This window comes from Anser cygnoides, chromosome 3 (genome assembly GCF_040182565.1).
Source record: "Anser cygnoides isolate HZ-2024a breed goose chromosome 3, Taihu_goose_T2T_genome, whole genome shotgun sequence".
Classification (NCBI taxonomy): domain Eukaryota; kingdom Metazoa; phylum Chordata; class Aves; order Anseriformes; family Anatidae; genus Anser; species Anser cygnoides.
Window position 1 is genome coordinate 116,344,509 of NC_089875.1, and position 14,978 is coordinate 116,359,486.

The 14,978-nt window shown below is 36.4% G+C and overlaps 1 protein-coding gene across 2 annotated transcripts in view; it reads left to right on the forward strand.

The window, feature by feature from the left end:
- The window catches only part of PTCHD4 (patched domain containing 4), a 91,311-nt gene that overhangs the window by 51,466 nt on the left and 24,867 nt on the right, over nt 1-14,978 (forward strand). The window lies entirely within an intron of this gene.

The window sequence follows — 14,978 nt, forward strand, 5'->3', positions numbered from 1 at the left end:
TAATGAAGTAGTGTTATATCATTAAAAAAAAAAAAAAAAAAAAAAAAAAACAACTGTTACCCTTACTAGTATTATCATAACATAGAAAACATAATACTAAACTGGGACCCCAAAGCAAGAAGCAACACTTCTGCACTCTTCTTCCTATTTTAATTTCTGATTGTCTTGAGGAATGATACGATAATCTCCTGTTTGATTAGGCGGAAATTTCTGTCTCAAAACCACACAAATGTGTGGCAGAGCTAGCATAAATCAGTTGCAGCCTGATGAAGCTGACAATGAATTGAGTTCTGGTGTTTTACCCAGTATTTTTTCCTAAGCATTATTTTTAGTCCTGGGTGATGTGCTGATGGAGCTCATTGCTTCACACAGCACAGGCTCATGGGCACAAGCTCATATACCAGCACTATTTCCATGTTGGAATTGGGGTGACCTTGCTACCAAGTTTTGGTGGGTACTGTTTTATACCATAGTGCTGGAAAGTTATACACAAAACACAGGTAGAAGAAAAAATGTCAGTTCCAGAATTTAATAAGGAATCTTGTGATTCCTCTGAATCACCTGGTGATTTAAGAGACTTTCTTTCAATAAGCAGGTGCATGGGAAAAAACACAAACAGTAGTTCATCCCTTAGATCCTCTCCTCTCCTGGAGCAGGTCCGGAGGAGGGCCACAGGAATGATCAGGGGGATAGAGCACCTTTTGTTGATATTATCTAGTGCAACTAGATATAAAATTCAAAGTTCCTAATCAGGCTGGCATTTAGTTGTTCTATCCAATGAGTTGGGAAAAACTATCTTAAAATAGAAGTAAGTATATAAATATGTGTTTGTATTTCTGAGGACAGAATTAAAGTGTCTTTTCCGATTAGTGAGAGCAATTTTTAAAATATATATATATATATATATATTTAGCTGAATCTGAGGTGTAACAAAGTAGTACCATGTGCTCTGGGTTGATAAAACCAAGTGAATTTCACAGCCTGGGCAGATTTGGTTGAATTACCTCATTACCTGATGCAATGATGGTGTACATTCCATTCCCAAGAGGTGGGAGAGGACCGTTTCAGATTTGCTGAGGATTGGGGGTTTTGTGAATGTTTTATGCCACATTGCTTTGGTGTCTGTGCTAAGAGATACTTTCTGCATGAGGAAAAGCAGCTGACACTGGAACTTTCCAATTAAAATTCTTTGTAGGGCAGAATGATAAAAGAGACCATTGTGATTGTCTGGTGGAACCCACTCCTAGGACCAAAAATAGAAATCCTTGTGGTTCTTCAGCCAATTGAATAAAGCAAGAGAAAGAACGCCAGGCAATATACCCTCATTTTCCTTGTGCTGTTAACTTAACTCCACTGAATTTGTTGTCTGCCCTAGGTTAATGACCCTTGTGAAAATCACAGATGGAGCTGTTTGAAGGTGGTACCCCCAAAGTGAGTGAAACTTCTGAAAAATGTAGGCTGCAGTCTTATTCCCCAAGTCCACTGTATTGGGTCAGACAGAATTTAAACAGACAATAGAGAATATTGGGAATGGGTATGATCATGGGGAATAAAAACACTCGTGAAGAGGGTGTAGGAGTAGAGGGAATCCCTTGGCAGTAGATACAGTTCCTGTGAACTGTAATGTAATTAATGACAGACCAGAGGAAACTTGGCTCTTCAAGGGGAAGACAAAACAAAACACATAAGCAAAACAGCAACAACAACAAAATGCATTTCTTAAAGGAAATACTTCATAGGAACACAGGGGTCAAAAATGAGCGGTTAATTCACCAGGGTTAAGTTGGTGTGACCAGATATTACTCTTTCCATGGTGTACATACTCTTCTGATATTTACTATTGCATTCCCTTTGCCTCATGCTTTGTTATTCTCAAGTTATGATATAGAAACTTCCTCCTTGACTGGGTTTTAAAGACAGAATATTGTCAGGAACTGCTTCTGAATTAGATCCCTTTCTTCAACCCACACGATTATTTTCCTGGAAGCTATAATATCATTTTTTTTGACATCTTCCTCTGATGCACCCTGAGGCTTACCCTGCTCTCTCCTAATTCCAGGCACTTGGCTGAGAAGCTTGCTTGCTCAAGGCACTGTCTATAGCCAAAGGGAAAAAGGGATCTCCAGCAGTTGTTTCTGATCTCTATAACTTTCCTCTTTCCAGTAATCCTAAGGAATCCTGGCATAACTGACTGCTAGTGTAGGTATCTCTTAGTTTCCTAAAATTAGGCAGGATGAAGCCAGGTGACAACATCTAAACTTGAATGCCGTATTCCAAAGAAGTTATATGAATAAAGATTGTACACTCCCCTTGTATTAGGATATTGATGTCCTAAACTGGATGAGCCTTTCTTTGAAACCATGTAATGTCTGCTTGACCTGCTATTTTTCAGCATTACATCTTTTGTTTCTTCATCACTATTTACACAGTGATACACGAAGATGCGTACTTAGATCTTTTGTTCTTTTTTGTTAGTAGGTTGTCATTTTCATGCAAAATTTTTCTCTTGATTTCTGCTGTCCATGAGAATACTGTGGAGTTTCACTGATCTCATTTTTGAGAGGCAAGTGAAGAGAAAACAGGTTGAGAAGGGATATTTCCTTTACAATGAGACAGAGCTACCGTCACATGTAGTAAACTGAGTGATCTCTCATTCTTCAGTGTCTCCAAAACTTTATTTGTTCTATTTTTGAATTACTGAATCATATGTACAACTGTGAGCAATGAAGCTGGAGCCTGGGAGGCTAAAATATGAGAGCAAAATCTCATCTAAACTTTCCAGTAGACTTCTGTGATAATTGCATCCAGCATCATTCACCAGCACTAGGGAATGTTCCATGATTTAGCACTTCAATCTATTTCTTTGTTGCCAGTCTGTGCCAAAAGGAATATATCTATGGATTAACTATTTGAATGACATGAACAGGAATACTTCCAGTTAATTGCAGGATTAAGTTCTCTAACCCTCTGTAGTGAATATGGTACTATTTTCCTCTCCTGGAAGACCATAAAAATGAAACAGAATAAAATATACCATGACACATCTGTGATCCTGTAAAAGCCATGTTTCTGAAAATGCCAGTACTGGATGCTTTGAGGGGTCAAGCAAAAAGATCACTTTTTGGGACTGGAAAATGTGTTGGGAGTAATCACATGATCCTAGTCCTCCTCACAAGGGAAACTATCTTGTATATGTATAAATTGTATAATACTTTCTTTAAACGTCAAGGTATTGATGTTTCTCTAAAAAAAAAAAGTGCATAAATTTAAGTTGTTGTAATTTTATAACGGATGTCTCTAGCAGATGGCACACTTTAACGAGGTTGAAAAATCCCTGTGGGCTCAGAAGAAGAACAGGGAATGTAATAAGCATTTCATAAGCAAACTAAATTGAATCTGTTTTTAAAATATATATACATATATATATATATATTTCTCAATAACCAACCTATATAGTGATCTTTTTATTCTCAGGGGTCTTTAAAACAAATCAAACCCCAACCAACTTAAATGTGATTGAAAATCATTTGCTGTTCTCTAGGATGTTTCTCATAAATGTTTTACATTTGGTTTCCACCATTAACATGCTTGAAGAATTCTGTAGAGAATTACTTAGAGTATATTTATATTTTCTAAGGGCTGTGGCCAACCTAAATAAATAAATAATCACCTCTATCCTGACTTCCATCAAGGCAACCTAATTTTTAGTGTAACTTCTCAGATGACTAGACGGAGGAAAAAAAATTGAAGCTGTAAAAAAAAAAAAATAAAAAATGAAGCTGTACCTATGGAGTTTATTCATACAGGAATGATTCCAAAGTAATTTAAGAAATTTTAGCAGATGCGTTTGCCTTTATGACAGTATAATTAAGATGAAAATTCAGAGAAGTATTTAAGTACAAACGTAACTCGATCTCTGTTCATGCTCAGCTTTAAACATGTGTTTAATTCAATCACTTAAGCACATGCTTAAGTATTTTCCTGAATGAGATGTTTTCCTGAATGACAGCTTAGAATCTAGAATGATGTTCACATTTAATGATGCACAGCATATTTAGATAATGTTACACTTCACGTGCAATAAGAATGTGAAACTTAAAATGGTAGTGATGTTTTAAAACACCCTTAGTGTTTATTATGCAGGCTTGTTTTGTGGCTCTGGATTTAGAATTGTTTTGACCTCTCTTTCTAGTCAGAAAAAAAAAAAATTCCTGGATAGCTTAAGTTACAGTACCATTATGTTTTGGATCCTTCTCACAGATTAATCTCTTTAAGATGACCAGTCATTACAGGAAAGAGCATGGGGAATTTCAGAGAAATATTCTCTTTGTATCCTGCATATAGTATAGCATAATGTAGTATTTGGATATTATTTTTAAAATAAGTAGGACGTGATTATGATTGGAAATTAGGAGACATTTCTTCTCAGAAACAGTAGTCAGGCCCTGGAATGAGTTGTCCAGGGAGGTGGTGGAGTCACCGTCCCTGGGGGTGTTCAAAGAAAGGTTGGACATGGTCATGGTTTAGTGGGTGACATTGGTGGTAGGGTGATGGTTGGACCAGATGATCTTGGAGGTCTTTTCCAACCCTAATGATTCTATGATCATCAAATCATTTCTTAGTATTTCTCAGTAGAGAGAGAGAGACATCTATCTTAGGTACCTAGAGGGTCTACTTTCTCTCTCCTGTGAGCACAGAGGGAGCAGGGGTGACCATTTTGGACTCCAATGACTTCCAACCACCCTTGGTGTCCGTAGTGTCACCTTGGCTACAGACTATGATCCATTACTGAAGCAGAGGCATCTCCATTTGCAGATGCTTCTAGATTGCTCTTAGACCACAAGGCTGTAGGTGAAAAATGCGTGACATAAAGTCATGCATTATTATGGGATTTATGCAAGCATGTTGTGGGGATTTGCATTTATATTTCCATGCTTTTTCTTTCTAAAGCACAGCTAATCACAAAAAGACTTGTTAAGATCATTCTCAGCTAAAGAATTTCTAAATAAAAAACACAGGCTCCTTCTCCACCCCCTGCCCCCCTATCTCCACACCTTGCCCCCAGGGAAATGCTTGCTTGACAAAAATAAAAGAAAACCACTGACTATGCTTTCCAGCAAACACTTGTTTTTAGGTAAAAAAGCAGCACATTTTGACTGCTAGTCACCTAGTAGTTTCCAGTTAACTGAAACTGGTTACAAGTTCCAGTTACCTGAAACTGGAAACAGTACAAAAATTAAGATATCAATTGAAAATTTTAACCAAAAATGAGTTCACTGATAGAAAATAACTTTATTTTCTCACTGACTCTGATACTCTGAACTGTTCTTTTCTTCTTTATAGACACAGTTACTTAAAAATACTGTGCAATCTCATTCTGAATGAGATTAGCTGTGGGTGTATTTTGTGGAAATATATCTACTGTGTTCACCTAAATCTCTTTAGATATCTTGCATAAGAAAAGAACGTGGGCTGCTATTTCTTCATGCTTCAGGCTTTTTTTGTTCTCTACACCTTCACATTTCTGATATCACTACTGATTCCACTACCATAACACTCTAGCTGAATACTCTTGGCTATTTTTGCAATTAGATTTTTGTTTAGATCAATGTCATAGAAGTCAACTTCTTCCTTCCCCTGCATTTGAAACACTTCAGATAACACACATTATATTCTTCAGGTTATAAGGGATATACGCTATTGCATTTCTAATCCTGATGGATGTCTCTGGACAATATTTTAGTAAAATATATTTATTGCCAAATGGCTTTTCAAAGTTAATGGTCCATTGTTAAAAATGATATGTCATGGTAAATTGAGCTTTTCCTGAATGTAGAACACTTCTCTATGCACCAATGTAACCTCATCAGACAGAAAAAATGAATTGTTATGAGTGATATCCTGATCTAGTTTTTATATTATACCTTCTCATCCAGTACACTTAGATCTGTTTTGCTAGAGAAACACACAGTAAAATACGAAGATGCTTAAACACAAAAAGTGTTTTCCAGACCCATTTTTATGAAATCTTACAATATATTTTGCTGACTTTGAAAAATAAATTATTTAGGGCTTATATTTCCCTTTTTTTACAAAAATGTTGGCAATCTGATCCAATAGACTGGGAAAAGGCAAAAGCAAAGCTTTGCTTGTCTTACGTGACACAATACATACAGCAGGTTGTACCTCGATGTTGGTAGGGCATCCTTTGTCACCCCTCCCTCTCTCAAGTTCCAACCCCTCTAGTAAATTTGTGACCTTTTATGATTTTAACTTATTTTGAAGCACACTGACAGTAGGAGAAGCTTTAATTTTTTCTCTAAGCTCAAGCTGAGCTACAGGATTAGAGCAAAGCAAATGCTTACAAAAGAAGTAAAAAAAAAAAAAATTCTTTGATATCTCTTATCTCATCTTTGGAAAGATAGGAAGGAGAAAAAAACAACATTCTTTCATCTCTTCCTTTCAATGGTTACAAATCAAACAAAGCCTGACTTTTCTAAATTAAACTCTTCCATTTATTTTTATTCTTTTTGTTCTTCCTGTTGTGTACAAGTCTCTGTCAATTATAGCTGACCTCACAGAAAATACTCGCTGAACATTGATTGGAAAACTTGACTTCCAGACATTTCAGTTAACATAGAGGCTGTTTTTGTTATATGTTATACAATACTTAAAAATAAACTGTCACCTTGGGAGATTGTTATATTGTACAAAGAACTTCTTGCACTAAGAGCTTATTCTTATCCTTTTTTTTCCCTAAGAACATATTGCAGTAAGAACATTAATTATGCAAAGAACAATTTTTTATTGGCTACTGAGGAAACAGTAGGCCAAATGTATTCATGTTCCCTGCAATCCCATCGGTTTTGAAAAGCTGCAACAGTAGAAAAAAGCAAGTAGTGGTGGGAACACTAGCTGTGAATGGAAAGGACAAAGAAATATCATTCATGAAACATGGTATCTGCTAGTGCTCTTGAGAGTGACATCCAAATATGTTCAGCTAGTCCCCATAAACCAATGAGCCTTTGGATAATTCCAGATTTCTGGAAACAGAAGAAATAACTCTTGCCTTCCCAGTTTTTTAATATGGCACAAAACAGAGCATGACAAAACAACTACACTTACCTGCATTACCTACTTAATTGTCACTGTTGTCTTTAGTAACTTACTATATACTTGCTTGATCTATTTCTGCACTTGCAGTTTCCTAGAGTCATTGTCATATATTCGTCTCCCTCTTTCTAAGTATTAAATTTATTCATGGAGATTATGTAAATCCCTCTCAATAGTTGGATCAGTCCTGGCAGACCTGATAAGAAGCTAACCCTCCAAGTGGGATATTCCAGGAAGAAGACCCTTGTTTCAATGAGTGACTTTTGATGGCCACAAAATCCACCCCCTTGACCTTTCTTCAGGGCCAGAGAGTAGAAGCAATTCAGTCGTGTTCTGAATTTGGGATTGAAAACAATCCAAGTTTCTTGATGCCAATCCAGTAAATATTGAAATATATGATGTAGAAGTTGGAAAGTTCCACCTGACGTGGAGTGGACTCCACACATAGTTTCTGCTATAATGTCAGAGTAGAGATTGGTTCTGGTACCCTGTGCAGGAGTTGCACAGGATTTCATTGTTATGCCATGATATCTATATGGGAACAACCATAGAGACTATTTCCTGACACTGGATGTGATTCACAGCCAAGAAGGGAGGAGAAAAAGAGGAAGAAGTGGGAAAGTGAACCGAAGGAAGTGAAATCAGGTAGTAGATGAGATTTGCGTGAAACCTGATATTTTAAAAGATACCTGACAATTTCATCTGTTGCAGAAAACAGCAGTCTCTTTACAGAAAATTTTACTCGTGTTTTAAATTCCAAGGGACCTTGTCTAAGCTTGCAAAGCTGTTTATTATTTACCCACCCAGTAACTTGCAAGCAAAACACAGGAATAAAAGAAAAACTTTTCTAGGACTTCAAGTAAGAGAGGAAATGACACTCAGTGCAGGAGAGATAATTCAATGTGAAAAGAACCCAGAACTTCAAAGGTATTTGGATATCTTATCCCATTGATATCAGTCAGGATTAACTTCCTGAGCACCATTGAGGATTTAAGAAAGATCAGAAGCTTTTTTATTCATAAGACACATTTACCAATCCATTATGGAAAGAAAAATAACATGGAATTACTGAACTGTGCTAATTATTCATTCTAAAAGTCTGAACAAGCAATTGAATTGAGACAGTTTGGGAGTTTCTGTTGACTAATAAGCAAGAAATATTCAGGAGCTTAAAGGCAAGGAGTGAATTGAGAGTGAGTGTTTATTGATATGTGATTGAATTTACCAAACCAAGGAGAAGTTTATTAGCATGTTTTTGCTCTTAGGTCGTCTTCTACAGAAAAGGATAATTTGGAAAGTGTTTAGATATTTTAGGCACACTCTGAAACATAAAATTATTCAGACAGTAAAAAGTTAGAGTGAAAACCCTGAAGGAGAACAGATAAGATGTACAATGATCATTATTCTTATGCAAAGTGTAAACTAGACAAACAGGGAAGAAATAAAGTAACTAAATAAAGAACTTAAAAAAAAAAAAGAGAGAGAGAAAAGGAAAAAGAAAGAAACAGACTAAGAAGGAATTACAGAGAATAAAACATTTATTATCACAAAAAACAGAAAGACAACAGACTGATCCGGAACTTGTTTAAATAGGTTTATGTCCCTTGTTTTCTGTACTCTGATGTCCACTAAGCCTTGCAGAGCAGTAAAAGTTTGGTAATATAAATATATAAATAAAATTAGAAGGCAAAATCAAAACCCTGAAACTCACACCTTTAGTGAGATGAAAGAAATAAAGGGTGTGCTTCATCTCTCATAATGTTAGCCATGCACAGTATAGAAGTCTGAACTGGTTCCCTGAGCTACTCATCATAGATTCCCTTTGCAATGTGTGGGATGAAATATGCACTGTTAGGTCATAATTCATCTGTCTTGTTTTAGAAGCTCTCCTAGACTGAAATGAACTGTGCCCTTAAAACAACTATTCTCTGATGGAATAAAAAGAGTATCTAAACAGCTAGCTCAGAGTTAAGTTTGTCAAGATGAACTGCACTCCAGATGTTTTGTAGATGTGTGAAAGACCAAGGAAGAAAATAGGGTCTGTTTTATTCTATGTAGAAACTATATGTAACAAAGAAGAAACATAATTTGTAGCTTAGGTTCCCATTCTTGTACACATTTATGCACCTAATAAGCACTGGAAGCAATATCTGTACCCATGCTAGTTACCAAAACTGTGCCACTGTTTGTTCTTTGGCATGGAAGCCTGCTGGTAGTAACTGACAATATCCATATGTTTTAATTCTCTTAGCCTTCAACATAGGGCAGCCATATCCAAATTGCTGACTGGGAATGTTTCCTGGCCCACGATACATCCTAAACTGTCCCTGGGAGCTATCTGTGAGAATGCTACTTGACCCCAGCCAAACCTGTGCCAGGGACATCTCCGACAATCAGAAATACTACAAATAAATTTGCCGTGTTCATTCCAGAGCATTGTTTAATCTACTAATATAGAGGTACCCATTGTAATTTATAACACAGCTTAAAGAATTTAAGCTTCAGTATCTGGACCACACTTTAGCAGAGACAGTGGCACAAAACATAACTCAATGCATGATGGATCCCTTTACTAGTTATCTTCTCTCTATTTTCAATAAAATATAAAAGATTTAGAAGCTAGGACAGAAAGTGATAATATAGTGAAAATGAATGACAGCTAGTTCTGATAAAGGGGAATATTTGCTGGGTAACTTAAGAATATATGACTATAAAAGATACAATCTATGGGAAATGGACATTAAACTGATCACTGGCAAGTCAGAGCAGATCAAAAGAAGAGAAAATGACTACACAGTTTCTTTCTGATCACTGTATGTAATGACACAAAGCAATCACAACAATGTATAGCTAAAATTACAGCTTATCGTTTAAGTCGATAAGAGGATAAATCTGGAGTTCCATAAAATTGTGTATTTGTAGATGAGTAGTAAGTAGCCCAGTATGACTTTGGGTATATCCTGGCAAATCACACTGATCTCAGTGGGAATAGGTGGAATAAGAATTTCACCAACCATAACGCTAACAAAATATCTAGACCATTACAAAAATACAGGCTTTCAATAAGTGCGCCAGAGTGAGTAAAAGCCAACTTGGTTTCCTGGAGAACGGCAAACGAAACCTGGATGATTACCAACAGGCTTTCCCTAACATCATCGTAAGTTCAACTGGTATTGAAAAAAAAATAAGCTTCACCTAAAGAGGAATTATATTACAATAAAAAAAAGATACACAAATATATCTGAAACATCAATGGACTTTTATGTTCAGCAACCAGATTTCATCACTAGTAAAGAAAGCATAGTTACTAGAGCTTTTCAGCTGATCAGGCACAGTTGTCTGCTTCAGGATGTGCTGAATGTTTTTCTAAATTTCACTGACTATGAGGAGGTTAAGGTTTCCACTGACCATGAGGAGTTTATTAATACTTTCTTCACAGGTTCATACCTACAATTATACCTATATTTAGGTACCTGAATTTGGATCTGAATCCCTTCTCTTCCTGTGGGTGTCAGAATCAACAAATTCCTCTTTCAAGACCCTATTCAATTTTCTAGGGGTATAAATCCTGTCATTTATTTTTGTATATCTTGGATACTGTAGCAGTGGACACCAACATTTAGACAACTGAATTAAGCCCATAGTGATTTTGGATAACCATATACTGTCAAGTAAGATAAATATCTCCAAGCCAGCAGAGACTGATAAGGCTTATTCTGCAAAAGTTCAAGGAACTATCTGAAACGATCTTGTAATATTTAGCAATTACTCCCTCAAAACTTGTGCAGGCTAGGACAGGCACCAGAGGATGGAAGAAGGGCAGACATAATACTTACACTTGAATAGCAGAAAAAAAAAAAAGAGAGAAAAAAAAAAAAAGAGGATCCAAAAAGTTAAGACCAGGCAAGCTAACAGTGAAAGTCACAAAGATAGAGGAAAAGATAGCTGAGCAATCACTTTGCAAACACTAGCAGGATAATGAGGTGATAAGAAACAGCTAACGTATTTGTCAAGAACAGGTCACATCCAACCAATCTGATATCCTTTCTTGATGCAGTAACTAAAAAGAGAAAGCGGTACAGGCAATATGCATTGACTTTGTAAGGTTCTCCACACCTTTCCAAACAACATTCACTTAAGTAAACTAAGAGGATATGGCGTAGGTTAGAATGTTGTATTTGGTGGGTTGGGCAAACAGCTGGTTCGAAAATAAAGGAGAGAGGACATTTGAGGAAAGGCCCCAGAAGAATTGCTCTGTGGGCAGTATTCTAATTCATGATTTACAACACAGACTAGACTGTGCCTATATACAATTTGTAGATGGCAAGCTAGGTGGAATAGCGAGCAGTTTGGCTTCCTTACCTCTTGAAGATATTATGGCAACATAGAGTTTATGTAAAAAAAAAAATTGGAAATAATACTTGTTTCAGGTAATTACACATGGATGATTTTCCTTTAGTTGTAGAAACATAAAGTTTAATGTGAAAAGGGAACATAAAGTGATTTTAGTGATTTTTGTATTTATTTTCATTTTGCGATAAATAAGAGATCCTTAGTCCCTCTTAATGTGCTTTTTACGTCTTGTATGTGGCAAATGCCTCTGTTTGATGTGTGGTACATTTTCTAGGAAAATGTCATAATTAATTGGCATTCTGCAGTAATTGTCCTACCTTGGCAAACATGATAGAAAGCATATATGCCAGAATTTGTGACAGAAGTATTGCCACCATGAGAAATTACTCACATTCTTGATGGGTTCCTCTGAATCAGTTCCACAGCGGTGTCTATCATGGTCGATATTTCTCAGTTAATCACATTCCACATTGATACTGTCAGCCTTCTTTCCCCAGTACTTACACTGGAATTCAGAATGCCATTGGCTTAAACACAGTTAAGCTACACTGATGTAAAAGAGAGATACAGCAGGTTTTCTGAGTTAGAGAAACATTAAACTCAAAGGTCCTTTTAAAGTTAAAAGCGGAGCACTCAGTAAAATTGTTTATAAAGGTCCAAAAGTCCAATTAAGATTTAATAAAAAATTATTGGCTAGTATTTGTGAAAACCCAAGGCTTCATTCTTAATCCTTTTCTGCTTAAGATGTAATAATGTAAATGTCTACAGTGTTGAACTTTTTCTTTTGCCTCTATCATGGTGAACTTTTCAGTATGGACCCCTAATCATATTTCATTGCATGAAACCTGCACTGAATTATAAGTTTTCAGGAAAGAACTCAGCAATTGGAAAGATGTATAAATATTAAAAAATGGACTATAGCTTGGTGCACTCATCTTTCTCAGTATATAGTTTGTCAGTACTTTTACAGCCTTCAGTTTTAAATAGTTCTCAGGAAAACTGGTAGGGTGATATTTGTGAGGTTGAGTATAAATCAAATTACAAAATTTTCAAAGGTAAAAGTGAAAAATGGTTAGATGTTTACACATGCAGACAGGCTTATAGAGGGATTTTCAAAAATGCCCTTGACATAGACGGAAAAATGACTTTGATGTCAGTCAGTTAGGAAATCTACATTCATTTTCAATTGCTTTTTTAATGTAGTGAGTGCCCAAAATCTCCATATTATTGCACCAAAAGTTATCAGTTTGAGGGAGTCTAGAAGTCTAATTTTCAATAGTTTGTGATGTGGGGTGGGTGTCCCCACAGGACTATCCATCCACCTATTTTAAGATTCAATTAATCATTTGTTTTGTCTCAAGAGGAAGCCCAGGTGCGTAACTTAGACTTGGTGTCTTTGAAAAGCAAATGAGAAATACTAGGGTTTACCATGCACAATCTTGCAGAGAAAACATCTGGGAGTTGGAGCTGAAGGAGCATCAGGCTGGTTGTTTCCCTTTTAAATTAATTATGGGCTGAAAAGTGAATGTGAACAAGCTAAGCTTTCAAGATGTCAGTCTAGGACCACATATATTAAGATCTCTAAAATTCATGTGAAAGTCAGTGTTTACTAAGGCATTACAGAAATGGCAAGGTTCTTTTTAGAGTCCTCTAAATCATCTGAAGGATTTTTTATATGAGAATTTCTTGATAGATTTGTAAAATTCTGGTTTAAGATGGGGAGTATCAATCTGAAAGACTTACATCTAGTTCTCCATCCATTTCTTGACAAAATCCTGGTGAAAAAAAAATATATATATATATATACTTTTTCATAAAATATTTAATTCAGCTAGAATAAAAGCACATTTTTAGATCCTTGAAAGCAAAACAAAACTAAGCAAACAAACAAACAAAAAAACTACTAGCAAATGATGAAGCAAATGGTTGATAAATGATCCTCTTCCTGCCAAGAGATCAATGGAAAGAGCACTGGCGTTTGCTCTACCAGATCCAGAGTTTGTTTCCCAACAGCACCAGTATCCACTTCCATCACAATATCCAAATCACCAGGCAACAGGAGAACTGGGGGTGAGAAAGTGCCTATGTAGACACAACTAGTCTGCCCTGACAATGTCTGTTGAATTCAACTGAGATGTCACTGGATTCAGTCCCAGCTGAGTAACATAATCACAAAACAAGGCAATCGTTCTCTTTGTTCCCATTTTGTCTTATCTCACTTGGTTTATCATTTACAGGCACCTACCCTAAACTAGACCCAGAGCCATCCCCGAAGCTAAAGGGAGGACAAACAGAGTACAGACACTGCCAAGGGACAATTCATATAACTTCCGAGTGTTTTCTTTAAGGGAAGGTGACTGAGAGATTTTATCTTCTTGATAACATTTGTTGAATGAATGAATCCTTTCCTTAGCTGCTCTGATAGTATACAAAGAAAGTGAAGGGATGAAAAAACATGCCCATTACATGCAAAGTCTTGTTAATGGCCGAAAAGAAAGCACATTTTTTATATAAAACTAAGAACAATTACACTAATTAAATCTTAACAGTCTCATTAAAGAATCATTACTAGTCCAGGTGTAATTATTACGGAAATGGAAGAAACAAAGCTATGCAGAAGAGGTTCAATAATAACAATGATGCTGCTTAAGTATTTGTACACACACTTGTTTGTTCCTACACCTTTCCTGGTGTTGTGCTGACCCTTCCCCTGCTTCTCTGGGTCCTAAAGTCAGAGATTTCAGTCTCATGCTGGTGGTCAAGATGTTACAGTGAGATGTGAATATCTGGAGGCCTTCACTAAGAGGAATGTGATGTTCATATTCATTTCTTCTTCCTCCCTCTCAGGTCCTCTTGTACTCATTTTTATGTCTTTGCTAACACAGTTTACACCTTTGCACTCTCTTCAGTGGTCTGCAGCTCCATATTTCACCCAAATTTACTATATATGGTGCCCTTTTGTAAAATAGATAGTATTTCTTTATTTTCTTTGTTACCCCCACAAGTTCTATCTAGTCCAGGTCTGCATTTCTTTTACTGTCCATGGGTGAGCTCTTTATTGCTGAGGGGTCTCTAATGCCAAGTCTGTATCCCATCTCATATCAACCTGTGACAGTACACCTCCACTCTACATTCCATGTCTTCATCTTCTCGAAGTCTCTTCTGTCTTACCAAGCATCAGTTTCTCTACCCTGCATCACTATGCTGAAGTCATAGATACCTAATTTAGGAACAAATAACTGCTTTTTATTGTTATCTGTGTACTGTTTTATATATAAAATCATGGTTGTGCCATGCAAAGATGAATAAAATTAAATCAAATTAGCCCTAGTTTGCTGGTCAATCAGAGAAACTGATGTTACAGCTAAATCAGGCAAAAAAAACAGCTGGAGGCAGGTTAAGAAATGTTCAGACGTTAATACTGACCAATTCTGAGGTCTGGCAAACAGTACAAAGCCTGTGGATGGTTACTAGTAACGGCAACATCACATTGGACTTGGTGCTTAGGGACC